The sequence below is a fragment of the Rhodnius prolixus genome, unplaced genomic scaffold (genome assembly GCF_049639745.1).
Source record: "Rhodnius prolixus isolate KJV_2025 unplaced genomic scaffold, Rpr scaffold_9, whole genome shotgun sequence".
In the NCBI taxonomy this organism is placed as follows: domain Eukaryota; kingdom Metazoa; phylum Arthropoda; class Insecta; order Hemiptera; family Reduviidae; genus Rhodnius; species Rhodnius prolixus.
In genome coordinates, this window is record NW_027411604.1 from 8365344 (window position 1) to 8379546 (window position 14203).

The window sequence follows — 14203 nt, forward strand, 5'->3', positions numbered from 1 at the left end:
ATAGTCAAAGCTCTTTCTGTTTTTCAGCGGTAGTGACCATGGTTTGTAAAAACAAGTTGAATACCATCTAATTATGTAACTCCAAAATTTCAAGGCGATTTTCACCGCTATTTGTCTGGTGAGGTATAATTTTTGGATGAACAATTCTTTGTAATTTTTGTAATTCTGTTTATGGCAGAACCGCTCAGGACTTGATCCTAGCACTTCTGGAGTCTTCTCAGTTCACTACTGGTCCTTGCATAAATCAGCCCCAAAATATCACAAACTGAAAAATTTACGAGCCCCTTATCTTCCACCTTCTAAAGCTTTCAAGTTGAAATCAATGCTCTACTATTTAGGGGATCTTCTTTTTTGCAATTCAGTTTTATTGTTTCTATTTTATATGTGTTACTATTTTAATCAATCACATTCATTTCATTATTCACTTATTGTTTCGACTACGTATCAAATGTATAGAAAAGGAAAAATCAGTCAGATGATGTTTTCAATGTAGTGTATCATTTTTCATTTTTCCTACTTATGTCCTCATTTTTAAAAGACATTCAATGTTTTTCATGCGATAGGTTTCACTTTAGTGAGTATTGAACCGGTCAAGATAACTGTCTTACAACTCTTTGTAAGAGTCTATCCATCCATCTATCTTCTTGGGTCCGGGCTTGTTGAACATTATAATTTATTCTTCCCCGGCATACAAAGTCTGTGCACTCCAATCATCCACAAGATTCGCCAACATCATCCTTGTTTTCTCCTGCCCGGTGGCTTGCCCAAGTTCTTTAGGAAATTTTTTAGGTGATTAAAAAGCTGTGGAGTGTAACCGTTATAACGAACGCCTACAACTGATTTGAAAAATGCTTCCTCTAGTAACAACTCTTTCTTTAAATTAGCTGAAGGAATGATAAAGTAAAAAAATGTTCTTACAAAGGGAATGGATAGAGATTAATTAAAAAAAAAAAAAATTAAGAACAGAACGGGGTAAATAATTTTCTGGATTATAATAACGCTTAATAATGGTTAAAACGGAGTTATTTAGGATATTAGTTTTGTAATTATCAATCATGCTTTTCAATGTCAATGTTTTTAATTTTATTTTGGCATTCCAATATTAATAAGCATCAAGCAAGTGGCTCTTCTACAGGAGATTACATGTACTATTTGAATGTAAACATTACAAGGTGATTTTTTTTTCATTTTTAGTGATGTATTAAATTCAAGTCGTAGGCGTTAATTAATGCAAAATTTAAATAATATGGTAAGAAATTCTCAATAATTTGTTTTTTAAATCCATTGTATATTATAAAATTTGAATTTAATGGATCTGACTTTTTTCATTGGAAAATTTAAACTTCGTTTTCAGCAGAGTAGGTATGTAAAATTGAGACTTCATTTTTTGATGTACTAAGGCAATAATTTAACCTTGGCCTTAAGTTATCAAATAATTATTGGCCGGCCCCCTGGTAGGCGTGGCTTTTAGCTTCCTGATTGTCTTTTTATTCTTATCCTTATGAATGGTGGCGCTGTTGTAGAAAAATTCCATATGTTTTGTATCCTCGGAATCTTATTCTCTCCCTGGAAAAAATGTCTCAAAAAGTATTTTCCGGCTTAATATGTAAGAATTTTCATTAAACGTTAAAAATAAAATAAATTCATAACGAAATTACAGAAAATACATCCCTTAATTAGTGTTGTTTCGTCAGGTTATAAGATTTTCTCTTTATATAACAGTCATAATACCAATTGGAGCAAGATTTGCAGGTTAAGGAATTCTTGTGAGTAGAGACTTCTTTTAATATTACTAAGTACAAACTTTTCTTGACATATCATATCAGTGAAGATTAAGTAATCAACTTTCAGAAAAGCGGTACGGCCTTTTTTATAAATTAAATAATTGTGGACGAATTTGTCTTAAATAAGTTTTTTTTTTTTATCACCTCTTCATGAAATTACTTGTATTGTAAATTTTGCTTTATGTTCCAAGATTAAAAATCGGTTAAGTACATTATATCGAAGAATGTGTTTCATGAACTAAGGCTGCTTCATCTTAGAGTTTATTGGTCAATTAGTTTTTTTTGTGAAAATCTGTGCATAATTTTATTCAGTTTTTTGCATTAATGTGTAGAAACAAAATTTATTCAAATTCAGCTAATCAAATGATCATAGTTTCTTCTTTTTCGAATGATTAATTTTGTAATAGTTTTGTTCTTGTCTAAGTTGTAAAAGCATGCCTTCTAGCTTTACATATAACCAAAAGAATCTTTGACTAAAGCTTAAATTAGATTTTTATTCTCGTTTGATTTGTTTAGCTGTAGGTATTGTCCAGATATTATTAAGTATAAATAGATGAATTGTTAGTTAAATGAGTTATATGTAGTTTAATTTATTTTTTTGAAGAACTTGTTCTATAATTGAAATTTCAATTTTAATTTTAGGTTATTCAAATTTTAAGTTCTCATAAGCTCTATTTTTTCCTAACTCGTGCACAACTAGATATAACTCATGATTTATGTGTTACATAGTGGTTTGACTTATGAATTTGTTCCAGGATGCTGTCGGTGAACCCCTATAGAACTTTGAAATTAATTGAAAGGTATGTGAATATTAAAACTATATTTGTTATTTGCTAAAGTACACGCCTTCTATCTCTTCTATATTGAAAATAATTAAAATGTGAACATTTCAAAAGATGTAGCAAATTGTGAAAGTATCGTTTGTTTCCATTTCTACTCTTGTAAAAAATTTTATTTGTTTTCTTGAACATAAGACAATTGAATTTATGGAGTTATCGGTTAGTAAATATTCAATTTGTGGAGTCATCAGTCATTTTAATTTATTGTCAGACCCGTGATTTACTAGTAGAACAGTTACAAATTATTTGTATATTAGAATGGATTGATTTTACTGAAAATTACCTAGAGGTTTTTCAGATGCTTTCTACAAATTAAACCACAGTTTCTGTAAAATTGTAATTAATCTTAGATGAATGGTTTCCTGATGTACTTTTACGTCCATTGTCGGTAGTAGGTTATAGTTTGAGAGAATAGTTCATTGCGACTTGAAAGATCTATTACGACTCCCTTAATGTCTATGATTCTACCCAAATTGAAGATATTTGTTCAAGTTTATAATTGTAAGTAGGAATAGTGTAGATAGGTGATGATGTAGATACGCTAAACCCAAGAGAATGTACATAACTACTTTTGCTGGCCGTGAGTGAATATATGAGAATTGGATTGGAGTTTTGATGGTATCGTAAGCTGGAGTACCCGTAGGGACACTAAGATCCATTTCTCTAGCAGGTGATGACCCCGTACTTTTAATTTCTTTGCTAACCATTTTCATGTTATAACTATTATACTACAAACATTGTAAATCCTAAAAGCCTCTATAGACTGAAGAAACATATGCTGGATAGCCTTTCTTTTGGTTTCCTTTGTAAGACTAGGTAATGGCACTGTACTTATTGTGGAGCTTGTGTGGAAAAGAACATCTTATGCCTTCAAGCATTGCCTAGGAAACTTTCATAAATTAATGTTACCCGAGGAGCAATTACTCTAATATATGCCACAATATACTTTCTGTATCGCGACGTATACTAGTCTCTGGCTAGATCCAATGAATTCCTATCTTAAGTAAAGGAATTGAAGACAGTATTTGCCTCGGAAAGTTGCCCCACTTATTCTTTCTTTTTCATTTGATTCTTTAGTTAAGTTTTAATGCTTTCCAACTTACAATTCGGCTCTTGATTTCGTCCTAAGAATTACTATATGGATAATAAAATTCTATGTGTGTTTTCCAAATTGGGTAATAAGTTGAAAAGTGGAAAAGAATCTACAACACCAAATGTGTATTGTGTTCCTTTCTACACCATACCTGGAAGCAACCAGCCTCTTTCCATTAGTCCTTTAGAAGGAGTAGGAGTTCTCTCCAGACCGGGAAAATGCCAGACTCTCTTAATGTGGATTGTTCGTACTGTTTATTTTCGACTTTAAAGTAAGCACTTTCGTAAGTTAAGTCTAATTTTATACTTCCTTTATGAGCCAGCTTTATAAAGTTTAGAATTACTTATGAACTCTTATCACCGAACCATTCCCAACGCAGAAAAATAAATCTGAATTCAAGAGATAAGTCGATAGTAATAAATTCAAGTGATTGTATTCGATTATCTTATATATACTCGTATATTTTAATAACCAGAAAACCTACTTTAAAAGTTAGATGTAACAAACATGGTCTAGTTATTCTAAAATATTCTTGGTAATCCATTTTGAGGTTATAATTATGGCTGTGTTTAGTAATAAATTAGGAATTTAAGTAGTTTAATTTAACTAATATTTTCCCCTACAATTTCTGCCTTTTTAAAAGTAAGGTGACTATTTTATAGGGAATAAAAAATATATTCGCATCACCAAAGCGTTCAGTACACTTTCTTTTAGCTCGTAGTGAGAGATATTGTTAATAGAGTGTGTGATGGTGCTTTTTCACTTTATATTATCATACTCCTTAATTTCTCCTGTTTGATTTTAAACAGGATTTTTTTTGCAAGAAAATTAGATTTTAAATTATTTTCTCTATCCCAACAAATAAAATAAAATGTACTGCTCCTAATTTACAAATTACCACTAATCAATTACAAATCTTATACAAAATTACCAACAAATAATAACAGTGCAGCAAAATAATGCCCATATTTTCTTGTAAGCTTAGAAAAAGATTTATTATAGTATCAATTTATTTAAAATAAATTTTGCAATGTCACCTACCAAACATTGACGGAATTGCGCCTTTTTTCCTTGTGATTTTCTCTTATCATCAAAATGAAGGTCGTTAATTCATTTTAATCATTAATATAAATATAGATTTATTTATCGTTCTATCAAATATTAATTCCTCGTGGAGGTGATTTTAATTGTTCAAGCAATAAAATGGTACTGTTTTCAGAAATATTCGTAATTTTATAAACTATTATTAATAATAAATTATTTATTATTTCCTCTTATAAAGTTACAAGGTCACAAGATAAATTTCTTTATGTCAATGCTTTTTTTTCCGTTTTTTCTAATTTAACGAAACGTTTTATTGAATAATATTATATAGATGGTAAGCTCCAAAGGTTTCATTTTTATGCATTTTGGTAATAAGTTTTTCATAATTCAAACTGTGCAAATTCTGTTGTCTACCTTGCACACGTTGCAGCTAATTTGCCATTATTTATTTATACATCTTTATTATTTTTTCTTGTTATTTATTAAGTATTTTATTGGGTTTTTGGAAGAGCGGTCCTTAAATTGAAAGATTCTTTTACCAAACGTTTCGAAAAATTTATCGCATTCTTCTGGAGTCTAGGCGCGACTGATTATTCTAAATTAATTGAATTATTTTGAAAACTTATTACTAATCATTGGTCCTCGGAAGCTATGCACAGTTTGAATAGAAAACCTCTTTTAAATCGTCTACCCCCCCTATATACTGCATATATTATTAGAAAGAGCACAGTTTGAGAAATAAGTGAAAGGAGATTAGTATGTCTATGATTGAGAAACTACTCTAACTACTGTATAGTTTTAATTTTGAGATATGTACCATTCTCTACACAATCACTTGCAATAGCGAATAATGTTATTCGATTTGCCACAATCACTCCCCAGATTTAATTTCCTCTTACCCCTAGTTAGAGAGAAGTATTTTGCAAACGTGTTTAGTTCGATTTTTAGTTTTCACTGGCAACGTTTTCAGCTGCCTTTGGTATTAAACATGGTTTTTTACCAAATAATCTGTTTGGATGTTGGTCTGTCTCTGTGCAGTGTGGTCTGCAATAACTCATTAAACAAAACGTTGATTTAGGTGTTCTAAATGGCGTTCTCACAGTTCGCTTTTTGACAAAATGTTTGTATCGGAAGTGACATTTTAATTCTGTCGATTTTTTTTGGCATTGGCTTTCGCCATACAGCCAGCATTGTCTGGGTGCTTATCACTAGAATATCACTCACTCTCCATTCTTACTTATAAATACATTCGCTTCACACATTCATCCCTCTACTATATACAACTATTTACATACAAACTTACAACTAATGGATGAATCAGTACTCTATATTCCTGCCATCACGTAATCCTTCTCTAATCATTTTTTTGCATTCATTCTAATTCGGCTATAACTTTTAAGTACATTCTTATTTCTTAGCTAGCTCTGCTATAGATTTATGCACATAGATGTTGGTGGAGAATATAATGTCTTCGTAGCGAAATGGTGCATCTAAATGCCTGTATACGTCGTCAAACATTCGTTTCCTTTCCACCACATAACGTGGACATATCATTATTATATGATTGAAATCCTCCTCCGTCGATTTACTTTTCTTTTTTTAAAAAAATTTTCTTTAAAACTATTTTTTTGTTTATATTTTCAAAATTGATCAGGTTGATCAGAGATTCACTTATTAGATTTGTTTTTGTTTTTATCATTTTTTTTTCTTTTCAACTTTGTATACACTACTGAACCACTAAATAAAATCATTGGTGCATTTTTTAAAGAAGGTTTATGAATTTTTTAGTCTCATAATTTTTGTTTATTTTTTATAACCGTTTCTCTTTTTAAGCAATATATAATAAATAGATATTACAGTCAATCTAAATTAAATGGTGTGCTACTTGAACAAATATTTTATAGATGAAAATGGCCAGCATAACGGTCTGTGACATCTAATAAATTCTAAAAAGTATGAATGAAATGATGGGTACTTGCTGATTTGTGTACCTTTTGGCGTTTAATCAACCCTTATACTTAACTTTTTAAACCGGTAAGTTTTTTGTTAAGGAGATTTCACTGCTTAACTTTTGTTGATTTTATCTTGTTTTGCATTGGATCCCAAACGTTTTTGCACTTGCATCCATCTTTAGGGGTACCTCAGTGTAGATGTTTTACTACTTTCCTTATGTTTCTGTCTTGCACTACACTTGCTGACTGAGGGATTTAATAATCATGCGTGCCACCCCTGAGCAAAGATACTACGTATATCCAGCATTGGTGGACCTATCCAAATTTTCATCAACATCTGTCTAGTGGGGAAGTTGAACACTGCTCTAATTTACCTTTTTAGTATATTGTACAGTGATACACCTTTATAATTGTAAGTGAATAATATCTGGTGTCGAAATTCGGAGTTCAGTACGATAATCGATACTGCTTTCTCAATGTTTCTTTAATTTTCGAGTTTTTTTAGAAAACATTGATTGTAATGTTGATGTCGTGCTTCTTTTAACAGCATCCTTGTTTGAAATCAAGCGGAAGTAAAAACTGAAAGTCCTTGTCAAATGTCTGTTATAAGACAGTAACTTTCGAGAAAGAAAGTTTTTAACATTCGTCCTTCAGTGTTCCATGTATTCAGGCAGAGAATCGAATCAAAGAACGATTTAGGTGTTTCTTTTAGTAGAAGTAAGAGGGGAGGAGAAGGGCTGGCCTCCGCACGTGTAGCAGCAGTATGAACGCGTTGATCTCCTCCGGAGGATGGAAGATCTCCCTCCATGGTAACCGTACTGGAGAGAGAGGACGACCCCCAGAGTATATACTCGGCCCCCTTCAATGTCAACGCCATTTCACATTCTCTTCTAAGCGCCATCAAACCATTTTTTTTTCTTTCTTTTTCTTGATAATACTTCAAGCAACTGGGAAACCAGGCACTGTTACTAGGGGCTCGCTAAGGGGAGTGCTCTAGTCCAGACAGCAGCCATGGAGTTATGTTCATGGGGAGTAAACATTCAGTTGCGTACACTGTCTCAACCATATCTTTTTCTCTAAAAGTCATTTCTCTTTTAAAACTAGGAACTCTTACTGAGTAATCAACGTTTTGTTTTGAATAGTACGGGTTCAACATTTCCAAGAGAAATGTGCTTATCCTCGATTTTATCCTTCGTAGCATTTATTTATTTTTATACATTTCTGATATTTTTTATATTTATTACTTGATTCGGATTTACATCCATTCTCAGAGATTCATTCATCTTTATGTGGATCACTGACTTCCTCTCATGTTTCAATATGAAAATATCATTTTGTACGAAATCGTATAAATAAAATATTTAATTTTTTTTTTATAGAGGTTAAAGACAGTTCCTAAGGAATCATATCCCCAATGCCCAAAGTCCACGATTTCCTGTCCACCCATTGCCCTTCCCGAAGACCTCTAGAAGCCATTCCTTCGGTGATACCCTCAATCAAAGTTTCTCTAAGCCTGCCTTTCCTTCTCCTCTCACTAGGAATGAAATCTATGATTTTCCTAGGCCATCTCTCACTACTCTTACACATCACGTGGCCGTACCACTTTAATTTCCATATTTCAATGGAATACAAAAATTATTTTTTTTTTTGTATTCCAACACGTCTTCGGATTTCCGGATTAGGCACGTCTACCATATCTTGGAGACCCCACAGCTTCTTCTCCAGAAGTCCATTTCTAAGGCCAATAGCCTAACCTTCCATTTCCTTTGTTAGGCTCCAAGTTTCTGCCGCGTAGAAGGTTATATTTGCCAAGAAAACGAGGAAGAGCCTTTTTTTTAAATAATCTCCACGCGGATAGATTTTGCTCCAATTATATTATATTTAAATAGTAATATAAATAATGGCGTTAACAATAGTTCGCATGAAATTCACTTTACTCTAAAAATTTTATTATTGGATTACCAAAAAAAAAATAAATAAATAAAATGGGAACAGTAATTTATTTAGAATACATACTTCCAGAACATCCCTCTTCCTGATTGACATTTCTATGGCCCACATTTCAGATATGATTGAATTGGTAGATGAATAAAAAAAAAGTCAATAAAAATGATAGGTTCGCCATTAAAATTCTGTCGTATTATTTACTTTCAGCGGTTATGTTACAATTCTTCGGGAATAAAATAGAAATGCGATTGTTTTGTCGTAGAGGATGGTATTTCCGGGTGGTACCTGGTTATTCTAGGCCAATCATTTGACTGGAATAAATGAAATGGATATTAGTAATATTGTGATATTGACGAAGTCAAAGGAAGGCGGTTATGATTGGTTCTTAGATAGATGTTTTTTTTTTTTTTTTTTTTTTTATGATTTAAGGCGCGTCAACATCTATGGTTATTGGCGCCCGGAGCTTTTTCCAGTGCACTGCCGGCCTCCGGACAGTGTTCTCTCTTTACAGACAACACTGTCCATCACCGGACAGTGAGCTGTAAGAAGCTCCTAGGAAGAAAAAATCTAAGGGTCAGCAGCTGGATTCGAACCCGGGACCTCCGCGTAGGAGTCCAGTATGCTAACCACATAGCTAATCCCTTCCCTGATAGTGTTGTTATTTACAAATTTACAAAATACACACAAAAATTCATATACAGGGTGTCCCAAGGTATATGGATTACTGACATTTTCACGAAAACTAAGATAGCTAGAAAAAAAACTAAAAAATACGTGTTCCCTTAGTTTTTTTGTTAGAAATCCAAATTTAATTTGTAACACGCCAATCAAATTTCCTCTTTACATGCCTGATGGTGTTATATCGACACAGTGGGCAATTTAGTGGCCACCTCGTTCACCGGATTTGACACCTACGGACTATTTCCTTTGGGGATACCTGAAAAACAAGCCTTGTTAAGCCACCTTACCCTGTACTCCCTGAGTACACACGGCAAGGAAGTGAAAAGCACATTCTTCAACGCCAAAATTACACATAGTGCAAAGTCAAGGGAATTTTCATTTGCCCACAGCTTAAAGTTCAGATCTAATAGCTGGCATCTCGCCCGAAACACTGCTCTCTTCAGATTTAACCCGCCTTCGACAGACATATAATTCCCATAACTACCAGGTAGATCCTGACTCAATAGCTGGTTATAAAGAGAGTAATGCTGCGAGCGGAAGGCCAGAGACGATCTTAAAACAATTGCTGAATTGTATGTACTTCTTCCAATCAGGCAACTTTACGGTCGCTCTTCTCGACGCCACAACCTTAACGATCTGACAATTCCAGCCACGAGCGATACCAATTTAGTTTTTTTATTTATTGGTTCTTAGAAATACTTTATTAGCCACCGACTGAATCTGGTCGTCGCACTCAGGGGAGATCTTAAACACAGCTCAAAGGAGGCTGTGAAGTTTCGATGTATGTAGATCAAATTTTTTTTTCTTCTTCTTCTTCTTTAGGGTTCTCCACAACTCGTGGTTCCCTTCAGCCATCGCGAGTAAATGCCTTCTTCCTAGTGACACGATCCTCTGCCTGTTCCTCTGTCAGACCATATCCCACCATCATCTGCTTCACCTGGTCCCTCCACCCACTTCCTCTCTTCCTCCTTAGGCCATCCACCTCGCTGTCCATCATCACCTTAGGCAATCTCTTTGGACCCATCCTCCTCACATGTCCATACCAAGTGAGTGCCTTAGCCTCTCTAATCTCCAGGACGTTTCTCTCCACTCCCATCCTTTCCTTGATATCAACATTTAGATCAATTTCAATTTAAAAAAAGAAGGAATACTGTTGCAATTCTTTCTTCCAATTTCTTATTTTCACTTATCGTTGGTTTAAGGATTTTGAATTTTTACCGGAAGTGACGTTTATAGAGATTCTCGTAAGTTTTGGGGGGAAAGTATAAAATAGCGTTTACAGGAAGTGAGAATTTCTAGGTTTTTTTAAAATTAATTAACTACTCAATGTTAAAAGACATAAAATTTATTTAAAATGGAACCAACCGTTTGTCCCATCTTTGAATCAAACACTTCTCGAATATTTGTAAAACATTGTTTCAAGAGAGAGAAATATTTTACGTGTAAAATGAAACTAGAATATTTTGTGCCCGTGTACACGCTGTGATTAGAAAGAAAATTTATTATTAATAATAATAATAATATTTTTGTAAACATATTAGTGTTTGAAACTATCTGGCTTGTTCTAGATTACATAGTTAGGAGTTGTGCTTTCGAGGGCACACTCACTTTACTCCGCCGCATTATCTTTGTTTGTGAGTTCATTTTCTGTGTTACTAAACAGCATTGGCCGGCTTTAACAGTGAAGAAAAAAGGGGTTGCTGTTGTAGTAGTGTTGGATATTGAGAACTATATATATATATATATATATATATATGGTGTATAGAGTTGTGGAGAGAGAGGCCATAGTCTGTGTGCTTGTATGTGTGTTGTTGATATGTTATGAGGTAAGGAGGAAGGACGAGGAAGTTTTTTTTACAAAGGGTGGGAGGTTGGTTGACCTGAATTGTAGCCCTACCAGTACTACCAACCTTAACTTTTATTTCTTAGTGAAAGTTAAACTTTTTGTATAATATCATTGTATTTTTTTTTTTTTTTGTATAGTACATGTTTGACTATACGACACTTACCCTACCATCTCCAACATCCACCCGTCATTTAAGTTCCTAAGATGGTGCTTATCAAGACTTGACAGAAACTAATAAAATTGATGCTGCAATATTGATAGAGCTTTCATAAGTATATCTCCTACCCGCCAAAAAAAAAAAACAAATTTACTAATAATTTGGAAGAAATTCATGACGTCATTTAAAGAATAACGCGCCCATAGTTGGTACCATTTCCTGATGAATTTCTAGTTCATGATATTAACTCAGTGATTTGTCTATTGACAAATTTTCACTAACTGCAAATTTTTCCATTTTCTGAATTTTATCACACGATTTTACGTAAGCTTCTATTTCCTCTTGCATTTCTTTCGAGTTGCCACAGCCACTTCCGGAATGTTGGCGTTTTTTTTTTTAAAGTATCGAAGCATAGCGTCCACTACATGGGAAGCCTTCAACATATTACTTACTCCATGGCTCTACAGCCCTTGTAGGGCCTTGGCCTCCTTCAACAATTCACTCCAAGCCGTTCTATCACTCGCTTTCCTTCTCCATCCTCCCGCATTTAACTTGGAGAGGTCCTCCTCCACCTTGATCAACCATCTTAGACTTGGCCTCCTTCTAGGCCTTCTGCCTCCGGCATGCCCTTCATAGGCGATGCGAGGTGCTCTATCTTGGTCCATTGCCCCAACTAGCGTGGTCTTCCCAGCTTAATGCTCTTTACAATGTTCGCCTCCTTAAAAAGCTCCCTCAGCTCAGCATTTTTTCTACATCTATAAGTACCATTCTCCACCACCGGGCCATAAATCCTTCTCAATACCTTTCTCTCCCAGCAGTTCAGCGTACATTCATCCACTGAGGTTAGCGTCCATGTTTCTGAGCCATATAATAGGACTGGTTTGTTAAGGGTCTTGTAAATGGTGAGTTTGGCATTTCTCGAGATGTCCCTTTTTCGGAGGATCGGGCTAAATCGGGCTCCATAGGCACCTATTTGCAGCTGCAATCCGACTGGTTATGTCCTCCTTTACCTCGTTTTTTGAAGTGAGGTTGGCACCCAAATACTTAATATTATTTACGCCATTAAAAAGCGTGCTGAGCAACTTGTAGGTTGCCCTACAAGCTCCTAAGATGGTCCTTATAGACTTGACAGAAAATAATAAAATTGATGCTGCAATATTGATAGAGCTTTCATAAGTATATCTCCTACCCGCCAAAAAAAAACTAATTTGCTAATAATTTGGAAGAAATTCATGACGTCATTTAAAAAATAACGCGCCCATGGTTGCCACCATTTCCTGACCTAAGCGGTGAATTTCTAGTTCATGATGTTACTCAGTGATTTGTTTATTGACAAATTCTCACCAACTGCAAATTTTTCCATTTTCTGAATTTTATCATACGATTTTACGTAAGCTTCTATTTCCTCTTGCATTCCTTTCGAGTTGCCACAGCCACTTCCGGAATGTTGGAGTTTTTTTTTTTTAAAGTATCAAAGCATAGCGGTAGGGGACAGTACTACATGGGAAGCCGTCAACATATTGGTGGGAAAAAAACCCTCATTTTTTTTCAACAATTTCTCTGGATTTGCCTAACTGGTGCACATTATTTTCTCTGGTCACCACCATAATCAAGAGTTCTTGGTGAAGAAACAGCAAGGGCTATGCAATCAAACAGCTTATAGGGCTACCTTACGTGGGTCCTCTATCCCAGTAATCTTCTACCCAGGGGCAAAAAGAGAAAATAAACTGCAATATGCGGAAGTGTTACCTGAGTCTGTCTGATCCGTAAAAGGGATAAGGCCATTTTACTTTTGTACAGTAGAGAGGCTAGTTGGATGGACTTGCATCCTAGATGCCCTAAATTAAATCTGCAGCTTATAAGCGAGCAGAACGAAATGTTACAATTTTCTCCTTTGGTATTGCTTAATGAGAAAGACGTTGAATGTGATAACAAAAATTATTTTTCATCAAAGTTGTCCTAAATATGGAAAAGTTGTAACCAAAAGATTAATTTAAGTTGATTTGCTAGAAATCGGAGACGCTGGCACTGTTTACCGGATTGAATTGTTCCAATTTCCCAGCTTGACCTACTGCCACGCGCTCTGTGCGAACAGTGTGGAAATATTATTGAGCAATTTAGATAAAAGTAAAGTATAGTTTCATTGTTAGTAACTCGCTCACTTGTCTTTTCTTTATTCATGAATACCTTCTAGTAATTAACAATTTTTTTTTTGGTCTTTTATTTTTCTTGATGCTAAAGGTTGGTGATGGCGGCCACTGAGTTCCGAAAAGTCCATAAAAGTACGAGTTCAAAACAATAAATCAAATTCTCTGGAAGCTTGAAGTTCTATATTTCGTCCTCAAAGACGCGCAGAACCCTACTGAGCTTCATCAATCGATAATTACTGATTGGATTATTCACATTTTCGGGGGATTTCCCCCCGAAGTTCTCAAAGTGGGCGCTTGGAGACGTTAAAGGGCCCAGAGAAAATTGGGGGGGGGGGCAGTGACTTCAACTTTAAACAAGGTGCACTCAATTCATGTAAAATGATCCGGTCTATAGCAGAGATTCTTAAAACTTATTTCCTCTTCCGCCCCACTTTGAGAATCGAATTATTTTCTAGCGCCTCCTAAAATTTTTAAATTTACTACATCTGAAAAAATCAAAATCTCAATCATAACTTCAATTTAATTGTAGCGTGCCATATGAGTCTTATCCTGTTTCTGAGTTCGAACTTACACTTTAAATGAGACTGTTATGGGAGCAATAAAACGGCAATTTTATAAATAATAATTAGAAAAAACTTTTATTCAAATTAAATTTTAAAAATAATCTAATGTGAAGGATGAAGCTGATAATTTTTCAGAAGTTTGTTAGT

The 14203-nt window shown here is 34.4% G+C and overlaps 1 protein-coding gene across 3 annotated transcripts in view; it reads left to right on the plus strand.

Annotated features, from left to right (window-relative positions):
• Positions 1-1233: 1233 nt before the first annotated feature.
• rdx (BTB/POZ and MATH domain-containing protein rdx) overlaps positions 1234-14203 on the plus strand; it is a 143186-nt gene continuing 130216 nt past the window's right edge. The window contains exons 1-2 of one of the 3 annotated variants that reach the window (XM_074128097.1): positions 1234-1249; positions 2540-2584. The gene's annotated coding sequence lies outside the window, so the exon portion shown is untranslated. Of the gene's footprint in view, positions 1250-1491; positions 1859-2539; positions 2585-14203 lie in introns of those variants that run through there. The other 2 variants (XM_074128096.1, XM_074128095.1) reach the window with 2 other exon arrangements.